The sequence below is a fragment of the Trachypithecus francoisi genome, unplaced genomic scaffold (assembly GCF_009764315.1).
Source record: "Trachypithecus francoisi isolate TF-2019V2 unplaced genomic scaffold, Tfra_2.0 Lachesis_group2, whole genome shotgun sequence".
NCBI classification, from domain to species: domain Eukaryota; kingdom Metazoa; phylum Chordata; class Mammalia; order Primates; family Cercopithecidae; genus Trachypithecus; species Trachypithecus francoisi.
The window spans coordinates 164,285,063-164,302,731 of NW_022681465.1; the positions used below are offsets into that span (position 1 = coordinate 164,285,063).

The 17,669-nt window shown below is 36.6% G+C and overlaps 1 long non-coding RNA gene across 4 annotated transcripts in view; it reads left to right on the forward strand.

Moving 5' to 3' along the window:
• Positions 1-17,669, forward strand: part of LOC117065928 — a 151,104-nt gene that overhangs the window by 50,457 nt on the left and 82,978 nt on the right. The window lies entirely within an intron of this gene.

The following is a 17,669-nucleotide window of genomic DNA, read 5'->3' on the forward strand; positions in this document are numbered from 1 at the left end:
GCTGCAACGAACATTCGTGTACATGTGTATTTATGGTAGAATGATTTATATTCCTCTGGGTATATACCCAGTGATGAGATTGCTGGGCCAAATGGTAGTTCTGCTTTTAGCTCTTTAGGGAATCACCATACTGCTTTCTACAATGGTTGAACTAATGTACATTCCAACCAACAGGGTATAAGTGTTCCCTTTTCTCCATAATCTTGTCAGCGTCTGTTTTTGTTTTTTGTTTTTTGGTTTTTGGTTTTTGGTTGTTTTTTTTTTTTTTTTGATGTTTTAGCCATTTTGACTGGTGTGAGATGTTATCTCATTGTCGTTTTGATTTGCATTTCTCTAATGATCAGTGATGTTGAGATGTTGAGCTTTTTTTTTATATGCTTGGTGGCCACATGTATGTCTTCTTTTGAGAAGTGTCTCTTTATGTTCTTTGCCCACTTTTTAATATGGTTGTTTGTTTTCCTCTTATAAATTTGTTTAAGTTCCTTATAGATGCTAGATATTAGACCTTTGTCAGGTGCATAGTTTGCAAATGTTTTCTCCCATTCTGTAGGTTATCTGTTTACTCTGTTGATAGCTTCTTTTACTGTGTGGAAGCTTTTAAGTTTAATTAGATCCTGCTTGTCAGTTTTTCCTTTTGTTGTAATTGCTTTTGGTATCTGTGCCATGAAATTTTTGCTCATTCCTATGTCCAGGATGGTATTGCCTAAGTTGTCTTCCAGGGTTTTTATAGTTTGGGGTTTTATGTTTAAGTCTTTAATCCATCTTGAGTTAATTTTGTATATGGTCTAAGGAAAGGGTCCAGCTCCAATCTTCTGCATATGGCTAGTCAGTTTTCCCAGAACTGTTTGTTGAATAGGGCATCTTTTCCCCATTACTTATTTTTGTCAGCTTTGTGAAGATCAGATGGTCATAGATGTGCTGCCTTAGTTCTGGGCTCTCTATTCTGTTCCATTTGTCTGTGTGCCTGTTTTTGTACCAGTACCATGCTGTTTTTGTCACTGTAGCCTTGCAGTATTGTTTGAAGTTGGGTAACATGATCACTCCAGCTTTGTTCTTTTTGCTTAGTATTACTTTGGTTATTCAGTCTATTCTTTGGTTCCATATGAATTTTAAAATAGTTTCTTCTAGTTCTGTGAAGAATGTCATTGGTAGTTTGATAGGAGTAGCATTGAGTCTGTAAATGCTTTGGGCAGTATAGCCATTATGATTATATTGATTCTTCCTATCCATGAGCATGGGATGTTTTTCCATTTGTTTGTGTCTTCTGTGATTTATTTGAGCAGTATTTTGTAATTCTTGTTGTACAGATCTTTCACCTCTACGGTTAGCTATATTCCTGGGTATTTTATTCTTTTTTCTGTGGCAATCGTGAATGGGATTGCCTTTCTGATTTGGCTCTTCGCTCTTGGTTTGGCTGTTGTTGGTGTATAAGAACACTAGTAATTGGGACCTCTTTTTAAAAACTATGCTGAAATGCAATGCATTTATAAAGAGAAAAAATCAAAATATTGAAAAACACATAATGTTAACCAGCTAATTTCTAGACTTACTTTTAAATTACATGATCACTCTTTTTAGCAAATGTACCACATTTAATTTTAAGTCTGATAGATTTTTGTCACCATACTGCTGTATTCTGCTAGTGAATGCAAATTATTTAATAGCCTGCCATTAAATTCTTTAATGAATTCATCATCTAAGATTAAGGTGCTAAATGTTCACTCTCTTGCTTGGTGGGTTTTCTCTAATTTAAACAGAAAGATTTTACAAACAACAGACAAGTTCCTTCTAGCTTTGTAAATGAGTCAATACATCAATACAAAAATTCCTTGCTTCTGTTGAATTATTCATACTACTGTCATCAGATTAACAATTCTGCCTTAATTTCGTAGCTCAACTCATTTTTTTGTCACACAAAGAATTTGAAAAAGGCCTTTGTTGTAGTAAATGAGTGATGTTGAATTGGTTTATCTTTAAGGTCCTTTTAAGGTTTCTACAATAAAACATTAATATTTTCTTTTTCTTTTTTTTTTTTTTTTTTTGAGACAGAGTCTCACTCTGTCACCCAGGCTAGAGTGATCATACATAGCTCACTGCAGCCTCAAATCCTGGGCTCAAATGATCCTTTCACCTTAGCTCCTGAGTAGTTAGGACTACAGACCCATCCAAACAACTGTGAGGTAGTATCTCTTTGTGGTTTTGATTTGTATTTCCCTGATGATTAGTGATGTTGAGCACCTTTTCATACACCTGTTGGACAGTTTTAGTCTTTGGAGAAATGTTTATTCAGGTCCTTTGCCCATTTTTAAATTGGGTTATTCAGATATTTTTGGCTATTGAGTGTGTGAATTTCATGTATATTTTGGATATTAACCACTTACCAGACATATAGTTCACAGATATTTTCTCCCACTGTGTAGGTTACCTTTTCATCTTGTTGATTGTTTAATTTGATGTAGTTTGTCTTGTTTATTTTTGGTTTTGTAGCCTGAGCTTTTCCTATCCAAAAAATCATTTCCAAGGCCACTATCAAGGAACTTTTTCCCTATTTTATTCTAGAAGTTTCATGGTTTCAGGTCTATGCTTAGGCCTTTAATCCATTTTGAGTTGATTTTTGTGTGTAAGATAAGGGTCCAGCTTCATTCTTTTGCATGTGGAGTAGCCACCATCTTGACAATCCTTAGAAACTCTCTGTAAATTTCAGGGGTGAAGATGAGGGGGTAGGATGGGAGTTAGGATGCAAATTCACAGGCAGGTATCCAGAGAAAATCCTTTTATATCCTTGTAGAGATCCCAACACTGAGACCTTTCCTGGGAAAATTCCCACTCTAAAAATTGTATGTGTTTTAATTAAAAACAGTCAAATCTTATGTATTGGTTTTTATTGCTGCTTTAACAAATTACCACAAACAGTGGCTCAAAACAGCACAAATTTATTATAATTGGTTCTACAGGCCAGAAGCCAGAACCTAGTTCTCACCGAGCTAAAAATCAAGGTGTTGGCAGCACGGAGTTCTTTTCTAGGAACTTTCTAGTTCCTTTCTAGGGGAGAATCCATTTTTTTCCCCCAGTTTCTAGAAGTTTATATTCCTTGGTTCATTTATTAATACATTTTCATACTGCTATGAAGTACTGCCTGAGACTGGGTAACTTATAAAGGAAAGAGATTTAATTGACTCACAGTTCAGCATGACTGGGGAAGCCTCAGGAAACTTGCAATCATTGTGGAAAGCAAAGGGGAAGCAAGGTACCTTCTTCAAAAGGCAGCAGGAAGGAGAAGTGCCAGGTGAAGGAGGAAGAGCCCCTTATAAAACTATCAGATTTTGTGCGAACTCACTCACTATCATGAGAACAGCATGGAGGAAGCCACCCCCATGATTCAGTTACTGCCACCTGATCTGGCCCTTCACATGTGGGGATTATGGGGATTACAATTCAAGATGAGATATGGGTGGGAACGCAAAGCCTAACCATATTAGTTCATGGCCCCTTCTCCATCTTCAAAGCCAGTAACAGTGGGTCTAGTCCTTCTCATGCTGCTATCGCTCTGGTTTTATACAGCCAGCAAAGGTTCTCCACTTTTTTTTTTTTTTTTTTTGAGACAGAGTCTCACTCTGTCGCCCAGGCTGGAGTGCAGTGGCTGGATCTCAGCTCACTGCAAGCTCCGCCTCCCGGGTTTACGCCATTCTCCTGCCTCAGCCTCCCGAGTAGCTGGGACTACAGGTGCCCGCCACCTCGCCTGGCTAGTTTTTTGTATTTTTTATTAGAGACGAGGTTTCACTGTATTAGCCAGGATGGTCTCGATCTCCTGACCTCGTGAAGATTCTCCACTTTTGAAGACTCAGGTGATTAGACTGAACCCACCTGGATAATCCAGGATAATTTCCCTGTCTCAAGATTCTTAAATTTATTCACATATTTTTTTATTTATTTAAATTTTATTTATACAGAGAGACAGGGTCTTCCTTTGTTGTCCAGACAAGTCTTGAACTTGTGGGCTCATGCAGTCCTCCCACTTTGGCCTCCCAAAATTCTGGGATTACAGATGTGAGCCACTGTGTCTGGCCTTATTCACATCTTGAAAATTCCTTTTGCCATATAAGGTAACATATTCACAGGTTCCAAAATTAGGCCATGGACAATTTTGGGGAGGTAATTATTCTACCCAGTACACCTTGGGAGGCATTTATTTGCTAACCTTTTTTCTTTCTTTCCTCTCCCTATCTGTACTGATACCATGGATATTCTATCTTCACTTCACTTCCTTCTCCAGGAATTTCATTTATTCTCATACATTTGACATTTAAAGAGGATGACTTTTTACTACCAACAAATGACAAATTGAGCACTTTTTGTTAAAATTTCAGTTAACAATGTGAAGTCAGTAATCTGTTACTTATTTTCATTTATATGACATGTATGTTAGTTATTAAAGAGGCAAAGGTTTAGCTAATTTAGCAGGTTGTAACAACTATGTATAAACTGTGCTTATTTCCTTATTAGCTAAAAATGTTGACATAAATAAATGAAACTTTTAAATCTAGAATGCCTTCTGACTGGGAGAAGGACTGATTTTCTGTTAGAGTCAAGCTGGTTTTCAAAGTTGCTACTCACTTGACTATCCCTATGTAAAAATTGTACTAAAATTTAAAATTTTTAAATTTAAAAAATATTACAGGGATGGGAGCATGGGATAGGTAATGGAAGGAGATGAGAGTCTTGGGTAAAATTATTACCGTTATGAGTTGTATTTGTCATACAGCCTCTGGTTCATGACTTTTTTATTTCAAGTCACTAAACTCTACTCACTTTAAAGCTAATGTTGCCAGATAAAATTCAGCACATTCAGTTAAATTTGAATTTCAAATAAATAATAAATAACTTTTTAGTATAAGGATGTCCCATGCATTATTGCAATATTTGGTTAAATACTTCTACCAAAATTGCTACTTACCTGAAATTCAAATCTATCTGAGTATTTTGAATATTTATTTGATAAATACGGCGATCCTATTTGTAACTAAAATTTTCGTATCTCTAGCAAAGATCAAGTTAAATTTGTCGTCAATTGTTCTGCTAAATTTCTAAGCACTTGAATTAGGGGTGGGATGATGAAGCCATTCACCATTTAGGGAAACAAGCTGAGTGCCAGCCTTTCTTCCTCTTCTTTCTTTTAAGGAAATTTATGAGCAATAAGTTTTCTGGCTTCTTACATTTCACTTTTTCTATTTGAATCACAGGCTGTCCAATTCAGAAACATTTGCAAGAAAATAGAAGACAATGTACACCAACCTTGGAGTATCATTTTAAATAAAGATGAGATTAGCTTAATGTAGTACAAGAACATATTTTTATCAACTTTTCAAAACTTTATTTTCAAAACACTATTTTTAAAGTTGCCACAGATCAAATTCCATTATCACTACCAGCTCTAAAGAAACTGTATTACTTCAGTTCTCGTCACCAGTTGAAATTTTTGTTATATCAGATGTGGCTTAAAATGGAGAGGTGGCTGGCTTGTTGCTCATACATCCTTGGACTGTCCAAAATGTTAGTTGATTAGGGATTTTTTGGGAGCTCTTGGATCAAATTTCTTTCTTCATTTTACCTTTGCCATCAACCCTAATGCCTTTTACATCTACATTAGTACATTTTAGGCTTCTCCACTTTGAGATCTTTCACTCTCTAATTTTGCACAGGTTCACTTTCCCAACATATTTTCCATATATGGGTGTGGCATTAACCCTGGATTTTATCATCGTAAATTTCCCAGAGTAAATGGAGCCATTTTTCCTTTAGGACCACATTATTATAGCTTCTGTCTTCTCTACTTCTTTTTTTTTTTTTTTTTTTTTTTTTTTTTTTTTTTTTTTTTTTTGAGGCGGAGTCTCGCTCTGCCGCCCAGGCTGGAGTGCAGTGGCCGGATCTCAGCTCACTGCAAGCTCCGCCTCCCGGGTTCACGCCATTCTCCTGCCTCAGCCTCCCAAGTAGCTGGGACTACAGGCGCCCGCCATCTCGCCCGGCTAGTTTTTTGTATTTTTTAGTAGAGACGGGGTTTCACCATGTTAGCCAGGATGGTCTCGATCTGCTGACCTCGTGATCCACCCGTCTCGGCCTCCCAAAGTGCTGGGATTACAGGCTTGAGCCACCGCGCCCGGCCTTCTCTACTTCTCTATAAGGTCACTAGTCTTACTTCACCCAGTGAGTCTTCCTTGACCACCTTGCATTTATTCCCTGCTTGACTTCCATTCTAACCATTCCACACTACAGATCACCTTCCATCATGAAAGTAATGACCTGAGCATCAGTTTCGTGACCTCACCAACTTTCTTCTTTGGCACCTGATCCTTGACAAAAAGAACTCTGTTAAAAGATAGAAGATGCTGTGGGCCAGATCCACTGCAAAGTCAAGTGTGTCATTAAAAGGATTATGAGTATGTCTAGAGTCAGACCAAAGTATGAGAGGCATACAAAATCCAATCAGGACTAAAAGAATGCAAACATTTTGCAGAGTCCTATCAGACAGTAAGGAGATTAATGAAATCAAGTCACAGCATGAAGGAAGTTAATTGCAGTCATAGTAAGGATGCACAATTCTAGCTATCCCAGTTAGGTGATTAAAATTGGTTTGTGAGCTGCATAGACTTGCTGACACAGTTTGTATAAAACAGGTGCAATCTATTTTGTGATTCTGGAAAAATCATGGAAGTATAGATTTCAAGTTCCACTCTCTGGTCTTAAATTTCTGAACAATAAATAACTATCAAGATTTTGGAACTTTGATTTAACAACTTCATTCTATTAATAGTTGAGATGGTAAATTTCCTTCACTAAGTAAATCTCTTGAAACTCAGGAAAGTTTAGAATTAAAATGGATGCAATGAAGTAAAATGAAACCCATGATATTTAGGCTTTTATATAAAAGCATTTTACACAATCATTAGGGAAATATGTGTGTTATTTAATCTAAGAGATTACGCATGTCACTTTCATTTGAAATATGATTTGGTTTAGATATGTGACTTAAGTGAAAAAGTATAATAGAATTTGAATAGATTGTTAAAATCAGTTTCAGAATATGAACAATCATGATTCATATTTTTATAGATACAATTAATTAGCTCTATAGAAGTGATATAGGAGCTGTGGAAGGCCTTACTTTTTAGGGTGTAAGTGTGCCTGTGCAGACACTTGAAATGCTTGCAAAAAATCAAATCTATTAAATTTGTAATTTAAAATGTGGCAAAGTGTAATTAAGTATTTAAACATAATTACTTACATGATTGTAATCTGTTCAACATGAATCACTTGAATTCATGTTCAGTGAAAAAGAACAATAAAAGAACATCTGAAAGTGATTATCCTTATTTTATACAAAAGTATTAGATTTTTTAAGTGAAAGATTTGGATGTTGACCTCAAAGGTTTAAGAAAATCTTACCTTTAAAAGTATCTGAATATTAATTTGAAATCTAAATAACTATAAATAGCCCTTTCTGAACACAAACTGAAACACTCAACCTAACCCTTAACAATTGCACTTCCCTACTTTGTTTCCACTGTCAGAATATGCTAAACACTTTTTTGTTTTACTCCAAATACTTCTTTTTTGTCCAAGCCCAGTTGAGGCTGTGCCTCAGATATTAGAATATATTTCCTAAAATGCAGCTCTCAATGATTGCTTCCTGTTTTGACATTTCAGTACCCTTTTTCTCTTCTTTTATTCAGTTTAGCCTTGATTTAATAATTTTTCATTCAGAACAACTCAACTGTTAATCCACCTAAAGGAATATATTTGCATCTTTATGTGTTGTTGTTTGGTACTGGGTAGACCAGTTGTTTACATCAAATCCTTTACTGAATGATTAAGGTATTTCAACAATTCATCAAATTTTTGCTCTTTACACTTTCTTGAGGTACAATTTGCATGCCATAGTTTTTCCCATTGAAAGTGTACAATGCAATAATTTTTAGTAAATTTAGTAACTTATTAAATTACTAGTTGGGTGCAGCAGTTCAACAATACTCTCAGTGACCATTGCTCTTTATATCTTTCCCTTCTGCCACCCTCAGTGATTTGATTTTCTTTCTAAGGTTTGTCTAAAACAAGTTTGCAGTATACCTGTGATAGCTCCAGGAACTGCATCTTCAAAGTAATGCATTCACAGCCAGAAGATATAGCCCTTCTCACTGTTTCTCTTTTTATTAGGGATCAAAATTCCTTCCAGAAATCCCCATAGAAATTTCCCTTACATTGTTTGATTGATACTAGGTCACATGCTTATTCCTGATTTGGTAACCCAATGGGTTACCATATTCACTTAGACCAATTATACTCTATACCCAGCCTTCCTCACCTAGCACTGGGTGAGAAATAGAAGGTATATTATTTTAAATCTCACTATTATCATGATTCCTTTGACAATCTTTAGAATTCATGTTGGCACTGTCAGTTTATCTTTCTAATCCTCAGTTTCCTGCTCGATAAAACAAAGGGACTGGATTTAGACGAGGGTCAGGAAAATCTCTGAAGATTCCTTCCAGTGCAGACGACTTGCTGATCCCTTAAGAGTTTTTCACAGTTTCCCTTATCCATTCCAGTGGGGCTTGTAGGGAGCCTAGCTCCCTTCTGATTTGATTCCGGGAACTACAATCAAGGTGTAGAGATGAGGAATAAATTTTTCTTTTCATTTATCTTTAGCCAAGTGTACTTTTTTCTGCATCTGACTTTGCTTGGGGCCATAGGCTTGTATTATCTTGTATTATAATGTACTTCTATTTAGATAGCACTGAAAAAATTGAAATCAGGGTGTTCAGTGTTAAAACCCCTGGTTTAAAGTATGTCTTTGTGGTTTGGCTTATCTGTTATTTTAATTAATTTCTTTTTCTTGTTCTTGCAGTCATAGCAATTGTCTGCTATTTTAAAACACCATGATGCTTAAATATTCCAGCTGCTACATAGGACAGGTGTCTGACGATCCTCAGCACAGTAGTCGAAAAATAGAACTTGAGCCTGGAATACATTCTCTGGCATAGCCATAATCAATCACCAGTATAATTAATGTAAATAGACACTGGATAGCTTTTTTTTGAATTCCAACGCAGCACAAAGAGACTTTCATTGTTTCCAAAAAGAAAATGTTTGAGATTAAAATCTAGAGTTTTATGACTTAGAGGAAATTTTATAGCTTACTCCAAAAAAGGGTAAGGCACAAAATATTCTGTGCCAAAGGATGCATATTTGGCATTTTTCCTATGAATCCCTTAGTGTAAGTGGCATGATGAGATTTTTTTGGTTTCAACACAGATAATGTGTTGAGGTAGTGCTGAGGCTGAGAGGTGGGTGGGATGGGTCTTGGAGAAGGAAAATATTTGTTTTGCAAGGTTTATGGAGAGCTGATGCAGTAGTGAGGCTAAGACGAGGGGCGTTTACTTGCTGCTTATATTGAGTTCACTAACATCTGCAGCACTTTACTTGCATTATCCACACCATTACCACGGGAAACCTATAAAGTAAGTATTCCTCTCCTCATTTTACAAATAGGGAAACAGAAGATTTAGAAAATTTTCCAAGCTCACAGAATTATTAAATGGCAGAACTAGGACTCAAACCCAGGTTTGATTAATTTTAGAGACATGCTTTTAACCACTTGGACGCTGGCAACCATGGAATTGTTGGTATGAAAAAATCGTATTCTTGAGGTGTATTATCTATGGTCTTAATATCAGAGAAGTGCAGTTGAGTCGCTATTAAAGAATGTGGTAAAATTTTAAAATGGATACCATACAAAGGTATAAAAATAATTATAAATATTCTGTTTGGGGTTAAAGGTATCAAAATAGCCATGCTCAGTGGAGGGGTAAGGAACTCTTAGCAGAGATTGATTAATTGGGAGATAGTTAATTAATGGGGAGTTAATTGATTAATTGGGATTGATTAATTTGGGAGTAGGTGGGAAGATAGGAAGTTGTATAAAATAAGGGAGAGATAACTTAGTACCTGGAAAAAAAAGAAATGGAAATCGGTAGAAGCTAAGAGTTCAATGGGAAAAAAAAGGAATAAAAGAGATTGGAAAGGAACAATGAATATAGCATGGAAGATCCAAGATGACGGGAGTTCAGGGGCTAATTACAGCAGTGGGAAAAAAGCAATGTGTAAGCTGGAAGCCAGAGATAAGAGCCAGGTAAATGAAGAAGTTGGGTCCAAACAGGAAAGAATTAGAAAGACTAGAAGGAGCAGGAGCCATGTGGAAAAATATCATGTAGTACTTTTAAGCTTGACCTGTCATCTATAGCAAAACCAGCAGGCTTAAGTACCAAATTGACCTGACTGAACTATGTTGAAATGTACTGTGGTTTTATATCCATATGCACTTGGTCTGTGGAGTTGTGGGAAAAGCATCAGTGAGTAGGAAGCCCAAGGATTTGGGTCAAGTGTTAAATATGCTATTTACTGTCTAGCTGTGTGACCTTATATAAGTCACTTGCAGTCTCCGAGCCTTCATGTATTCATCCATAGGATGACTTGTTGTTTATATTAAATGGGATGTGGTATGTTAAAGAGCTGAATGCATAGTGATACAGAAGTACTTTCTGTAATCCTATTTTTTAAATATTTTAAATGAAAAATTAACTTATAAATTAAAAGATTCAAAAGGGACAAAAAGGTATACAATGAAAAGCAATTCTTCCCACAAGTAACTCTGTCCTACTCCTTAGGACATTCACCATAAACAGATATCCTGAATTCTTCTAGAAATATTATATATAAAATATCCTTATTTTTCTTTTTTACTATTTTAAAGGGGATAAACTAAACTTTGCTTTTTTTCATGTAATAATATATTCTGGAGATCATTTTCTAAAAGCACATGTAAATATACCTCATTATTATAAAGGTTTGAAAATGTCAATTTATTTGACCTGTCCCCTCTCGATAGATAATTAGATTGTATTCATCTCTTTGGTTATTACCAACAGATATTAAGAACTTACCATGTACATATAGCCTATTTTTTAGCATTGTTAGACAAAGTAGGCATATTCCTTCCCATCCAGGAACTCATAACCTAGTAATTGTAGTTGGCTGATAGCTCTTTGCCTATACACAGGACCTAACACAACCTCTTGAATAAACATTCCTCTTACTCAGAAATGCCTTTTCCTATTTCCATATTGCAACTTTGCTTACAAATTTCCAATCTGTCTTTCTGTTTACAGAAGATATGCAAAATTCCTTTTGTGTGATCTCTTTATATCTCTTGATTTTCTTTTGTGTTTGCTACCAAAGGGTCTGCACATAGTGAGAAGATTGTGCATGATCTGTGAGCTCTACCGCACCTAGAATTAGGGATCACCAATATGAGAAAAAAAAATTGGAGGTACAAATAATATTATCATATATAACTGGCATATAAATTACAGATGTGTCTATGACTAAAAACCTTGTGGATATAAACCAAATGCAGATAAATATAATAAAATATATAAAATATAATCAAATAATGATAATGCTATTCAAATGCTTCAAATTTGCACAGTGATTTATTTCTTAAAATATGTTAACACGTGAGCCCATACACTCAGATCACTGGAAAAATAAACAGATTCTTGCAAGTGCTTTGAAAATGAAACTTTTTTTATCATTTTAATTTTGAAGAAATAAAGTTAAAATAAACTTTAGAATTTTAGAGTCATAGAAATTTAGTGGTAGGAGGAAATTGACAGTTTAATCTAGTGGTTCTTAAAAAGTTTTATGGGTCTTAGATCCCTTTGAGAATCTAATAAAAGCTATGTTCTCTTTCCCAGAAAAATAAAATTTATGATATACTTTTGAAGAGTCTGTAGATGCCCTGAAGCAAAAATACAGCAGTATTTTGTTTTGTTTTCAAATAGCTTTATTAGGATGTAATTTACATGCCATAAAATTCATCCATTTTAAATGCACAATTTAATGAATTTTAGTATATTTACAGAGGTGTCCAACCACCACCACAATCTAATTTTATAACATTTCCATCACCCAAAAAAAATTTAAGTCCGTTTGCAGTCACTCCCCATTCCAACTTCTAGCCTTACACAACCACTAATCTATTTTCTGTCTCTCTATATTTGTAGCTCAGAGTTTTAAAAACATTTTACTTCTATTAACAATAAGAAATATGTTTAACACCCAACTCACAGATAGAACAAGTTTGTAGACAAATACTCTTGTTCTGTGCAATGTATTCTCACATATTCCAATCCATTACAAAAATTGATTTTATGACCAACCAAATGGTTACAAACCCAGTTTGACCAACCCTGTCCTAGAGAGTCTACCCTAACTGAAAACCCAGCCCAATCTAACCCTGAAGCAGATGGCTCCTTTGTTTAACAGATGAAGAAACAGGTCCAGCAATGTGACTTGCTCAAGACAAAAGCCAGGTCATAATGCTATTCAAATTCTTCAAATTTGCACAGTGGATTAGAATTCAGTTCTTTTTTGTCCTAGAGCACTTCATTATTTGTTCTACTCTTGATTTCCATGACCTAAAAACAAGCGCAAAAGGGGTTTATAAGAAGCCACAACAAATTGATATGTGATCAGGAGAAAAAATATTTAGTGTGTTATGGTTTGAGGCAGGAGAGGAGAAACTTGATTCTTCCTGGGGAAGTTGGGTACATGGATGGTGAAGCAGTATGGGGCTGCTCTGGACCACAGGAGGAAGGCACACCTGCTGCCAGGTGATCAAAAAGCACGCCCTGGAGGCCACAGCTTGAGGCTAATTGCCCTCCATCATGTTCAGGTTATTAGAGTTGAAGCCAAACATCCTTTTCCACTGAGATCTGTCTTGTGGCTCTATTGCTCAGGAGGTTCTGGCATGTTTATAATCTTCTGCAGTGACTCTGCAGTCCCAAAAGAAGTTCTTTCGTTTGCTTTCTGTGGTGCCTGCAGGCTGTCAGCCCATCTGCATTCAGAGCATATGCCTACAGTGCATCTTCATTCTTGTCTGCCTTTGCTGTGGGTTGAAATGTTCTCTCTCCATATACTGCTGAATATTCACTGTGATGCTTGTGAAACCTACTGCCTTCCATTCATATTTTGGATAGCAAGTAGCAAATTGGTGGGTAATGGTAGGTGAGGGGTTAAGAATTCAGTTGTTTAGCAGATAATCACACAAATGATTGAGAATAACAGTGAAGACGTCAATAAAGGAAAGGTATAGGGCCCCCTGAGAACATATAACGGGTACCTGGCCAGGCCCGAAGAGTGATGAAGTCTAAGCTTTTGATCATTATAGTTTATAAGATGGAAGACAGGCATGCTTTACATTTATGAAGGGCCCCAAGACCCTCATTTTTTAATTTTAAAAGTGTCTACATTTTCCAAAAAATAGGTGAAGTACAATGAGAGCAGCTATCAGCTTCTTTGGGCAGAGAAATGTATGATTAACCTTTTTTTTTTTTTTTTTTGAGCAAGGCACTTGTGGAGAGAAGTCACAAAGGTTGAGGATTCCATTTCAGATTTCAATCCTAGATTGAAGAGGAATGGGGCTAAGGGGGAGACAGAGAAAGTACTGTTTATCTTCTTGCCAGAGGGAAGAACCAGACACGTGGGAACTAAATGCAATCTAGCTTGAGCACAGTGTGAAGAGACTTGGGGAATGAAAAAAAGAAAAAGAAAGAAAGAGCATGCAAAGTTCTTGTAGAAAATTAAGAAAACAAGAAAACCAGGAAATACAGGATTCCAGCATGGTGAAAGAGAACTGACAATTGAGTCAGGAGAATAGAAAGTGAATCCCTGTATGTGTCTATATGCAGATTTGGTGTGACCTATTTCTTGTCCTTCCCCAGCACAACAGTTGGTTTGGAATGCCTAAAAAGACTTGCTGAGCTCATTTGTTGGGAAGGAAAGGAATTCTGGAGGATATTTGGGCAATAAGGTCCTAGCGGGGGAAAATCCCAGACAGACTTGAGGCATTGTCATTCTCCTTTTCCAATTAACTTCTCTGACTTTAGATGAGCAATAAGTATTTAAAAGGTTACCAAGATGGAATCCAACAATGGGATGTCTCTGAATCATGGTTGTCATTAATAGGAAGATGAATTTTAGGCTACCAGTGGCACACGTCTTATTAGAATGGAGAATATATTTGCCTGGTCTAGAGTTCTATGAACTGGACATGGGAAGTATGAAGAGAAGATGAAGAGAAACACCCAGACTGTCTATGGAAGAGCTGGTTGACAGGAAAACATTATGGGAGCTTCTCAGGTTTTGACAAGTGAAAATAGGCAGGGAAGCGAAAAATAACACTGAAGCCTTAAACATCCATCCCTTATGTGATATGGACCTAGCAAACAAGATGAACAAAATAAGCCTAAGACCATAATCAGCAAGCATGAATTCAGATGCATCACTTGGTCTACTGTGCCAGAGCCCTCAAGTGGAAAAGTACAGTGGCAGAGCCAGGAGAGGGGAGAGGTGACATGTGTCAGGATGCTACATCCCTGGAAGAAAATCCTTCTACCTGCTGGTGCAAGCACACTGCAGAACAGGAGAAAGGATGAAAAAAAAAAAACAAAAAACAGAAAAACAGTCCATTGTTTTTCAAGTAGAGTGGAGGCTCTCTGATGAGATAGATAAAATGAACCATGCATTCCTGAAGCAGATTCTAAAATTGTCACAGAAAAAATATATATACAGTGGTGATAGAGAGTTTCAGCCAGTTGATCATCTGCATGGATGTCTCAATAGGCCGAAGTTAACCAAGTTCTTATCTGGCTTTATTCACAACTATATTCACCAAAAAAGTCAGTTACGTAAGCAAGTGGTATTATCTGTCATCCAATGTAAATAATTTCATGATGTTAGTCCATTTGAACAGTATGTTGATCTCCTTTCCACCTGGAGAACCATAAGACTAACAAGAAAGTTGCAACGCTCCCAGAATCCAAACAAAACATATGTCTGATGGTTGACTAAAACAATAAAATAATCTAAAATGTTATTTTCCTAATTTAGTAAATTCTTTTCTAATTGTCATTCAGATAGCTCTGGAGTCTTCACTCCCCTTTTTGCCTTGTAATGGAGGAGGTTTATGATTTTCCATTCATATTACATGAAATGCAGAGAAGAGAGTAAGGGGCACTGAAGGAAGGAAAAATGGTGTACAAGACACGATTCTTCGAAATAGTATTTCAGTAAGATGAGAACGTGAAGAAGCCAGTTTGGCTGTAGTTGGCTATAGTGCTTAAGAAGGGAAGTAGTGGGAAGTAATTTTGGATAGATAGTTGGCAGTCAGATTGTGGAAGCCTTGAGCGCCAAGCTAAATTGTTTGAATTTTATATTTGGGGTATAGGAAGTCTTAAAATATTTGAGCAGAAAGTGTCAAAATGAGAATGGTTTTTAGGAGTGCTAATTTGGGTGCAATAGCTAGGAAAAATTTGTGGGCCAAAGTGATTAGGAGATACTAAAAACAGGATAAACCAGATAGGAGAATATTACAGTAGAGCAAGCACAAGTTGAGGAAAGGCTGAACTAGATTGATGATAGTGCCAATGGGAAAGAGAGATTATGCAAAAAAAGAATTGTTAGGGCTTGGTAAAGGACAAAGAGAGAGGTAAGATTATGCTGAAGTTTTGGGCCCAGGTGCTCAGGATAATGAAAGGGATGACTGAAAACATTATTGATATATGACTTCTTGGTGATGTCAGAAAACCCAAGTGTAAAAGTTTAAGAAGCAATTTAAGATATGGGAGGGCAGGTAAGGTCAGAATTTGGAGATATAAATATAGATTTTGAATTTATTTTCATAGGGAGGTAACAGCTGAAGCTACAATAATATGAGCTTCACCTAAAATATCCATGCCATTAGAACTATTTTTACCAAATTATGTTTTCCAGTGAATATGGTCTAAGGTAATTTTTCATGTTTGTTATAGCCAGAGTTCAGTTTTTTTTTTTTTTTTTTTTTTTTTTATTTATTTATTTATTTATTTTTTATTATACTTTAAGTTCTAGGGTACATGTGCATGACGTTTATATCATGTATAACTCCCCAATGCAATCCCTCCCTCCTCCCCCCTCCCCATGATAGGCCCCAGTGTGTGATGTTCCCCTTCCCGAGTCCAAGTGATCTCATTGTTCAGTTCCCACCTATGAGTGAGAACATGCGGTGTTTGGTTTTCTCTTCTTGTGATAGTTTGCTAAGAATGATGGATTCCAGCTGCATCCATGTCCCTACAAAGGACGCAAACTCATCCTTTTTGATGGCTGCATAGTATTCCATGGTGTATATGTGCCACATTTTCTTAATCCAGTCTGTCACAGATGGACATTTGGGTTGATTCCAAGTCTTTGCTATTGTGAATAGTGCCGCAATAAACATACGTGTGCATGTGTCTTTGTAGTAGAGTAATTTATAATCCTTTGGGTATATACCCAGTAGTGGGATGGCTGGGTCATATGGTACATCTAGTTCTAGATCCTTGAGGAATCGCCATACTGTTTTCCATAATGGTTGAACTAGTTTACAATCCCACCAACAGTGTAAAAGTGTTCCTATTTCTCCACATCCTCTCCAACATCTGTTGTTTCCTGACTTCTTAATGATTGCCATTCTGACTGGTGTGAGATGGTATCTCATTGTGGTTTTGATTTGCATTTCTCTGATGGCGAGTGATGATGAGCATTTTTTCATGTGTCTGTTGGCTGTATGGATGTCTTCTTTTGAGAAATGTCTGTTCATATCCTTTGCCCACTTTTTGATGGGGTTGTTTGTTTTTTTCTTGTATATTTGTTTGAGTTCTTTGTAGATTCTGGATATTAGCCCTTTGTCAGATGAGTAGGTTGCAAAAATTTTCTCCCATTCTGTAGGTTGCCTGTTCACTCTGATGGTAGTTTCTTTTGCTGTGCAAAAGCTCTTTAGTTTAATGAGATCCCATGTGTCAATTTTTGCTTTTGCTGCCGTTGCTTTTGGTGTTTTAGACATGAAGTCCTTGCCCATGCCTATAAGAGTCTGGCTTTTTTAAGCTGAAAGATATTTGGCTATTAAGAGGTTTGTGAAATCATTGTGACAGAGGGAGCTGAAGAAACAGGGTCTAGGATGAGCTTCCAGGAATGGCTCTCAAACCTTATTAGAGAACTGGGCATCTGGGTGAGCTGCTGCCACCTCCTCCATCAGGGCCAGGCAGTCCCTGGATCAGGAAGCTTGGGTCACTGCGGCTGACCATGAGACAGTGCTGCCTCCAGCACAGACCTTTCTAGGAATATGTACGTTGAACTCTACCTTTCTCTTCATGCAAGTCCTTCTGAATTTAAACCTAAAACCTGAATGTAAAAGGACCAAGAGATGTGGTTTTTTAGCTTTCCAGCTTCTGCATGCTAGAAGAGTTGACCTAAATATTGAGTAAACCAATCCATAATATTCAACACTGTGTCTCAGCCTCATTTCACAGTAAATATCTAGAATCACGTTGAACTTCGAGAGTTTATATGATTCTCTTAATCAGACCAATGACACTGCAATGCTGATCTTTCTGTGGGCACAATATCATGTTATTCACTGTGTTTTCACCATATTCTTTATAGGGCTAGTAGTTCAGGGATGACAATAAAGACCAAGAATCAGAGGTTGCGTCCAGTCTCAAAAGGAAAGCGTGCCATCATTGATTTATAATGCCTGCCTA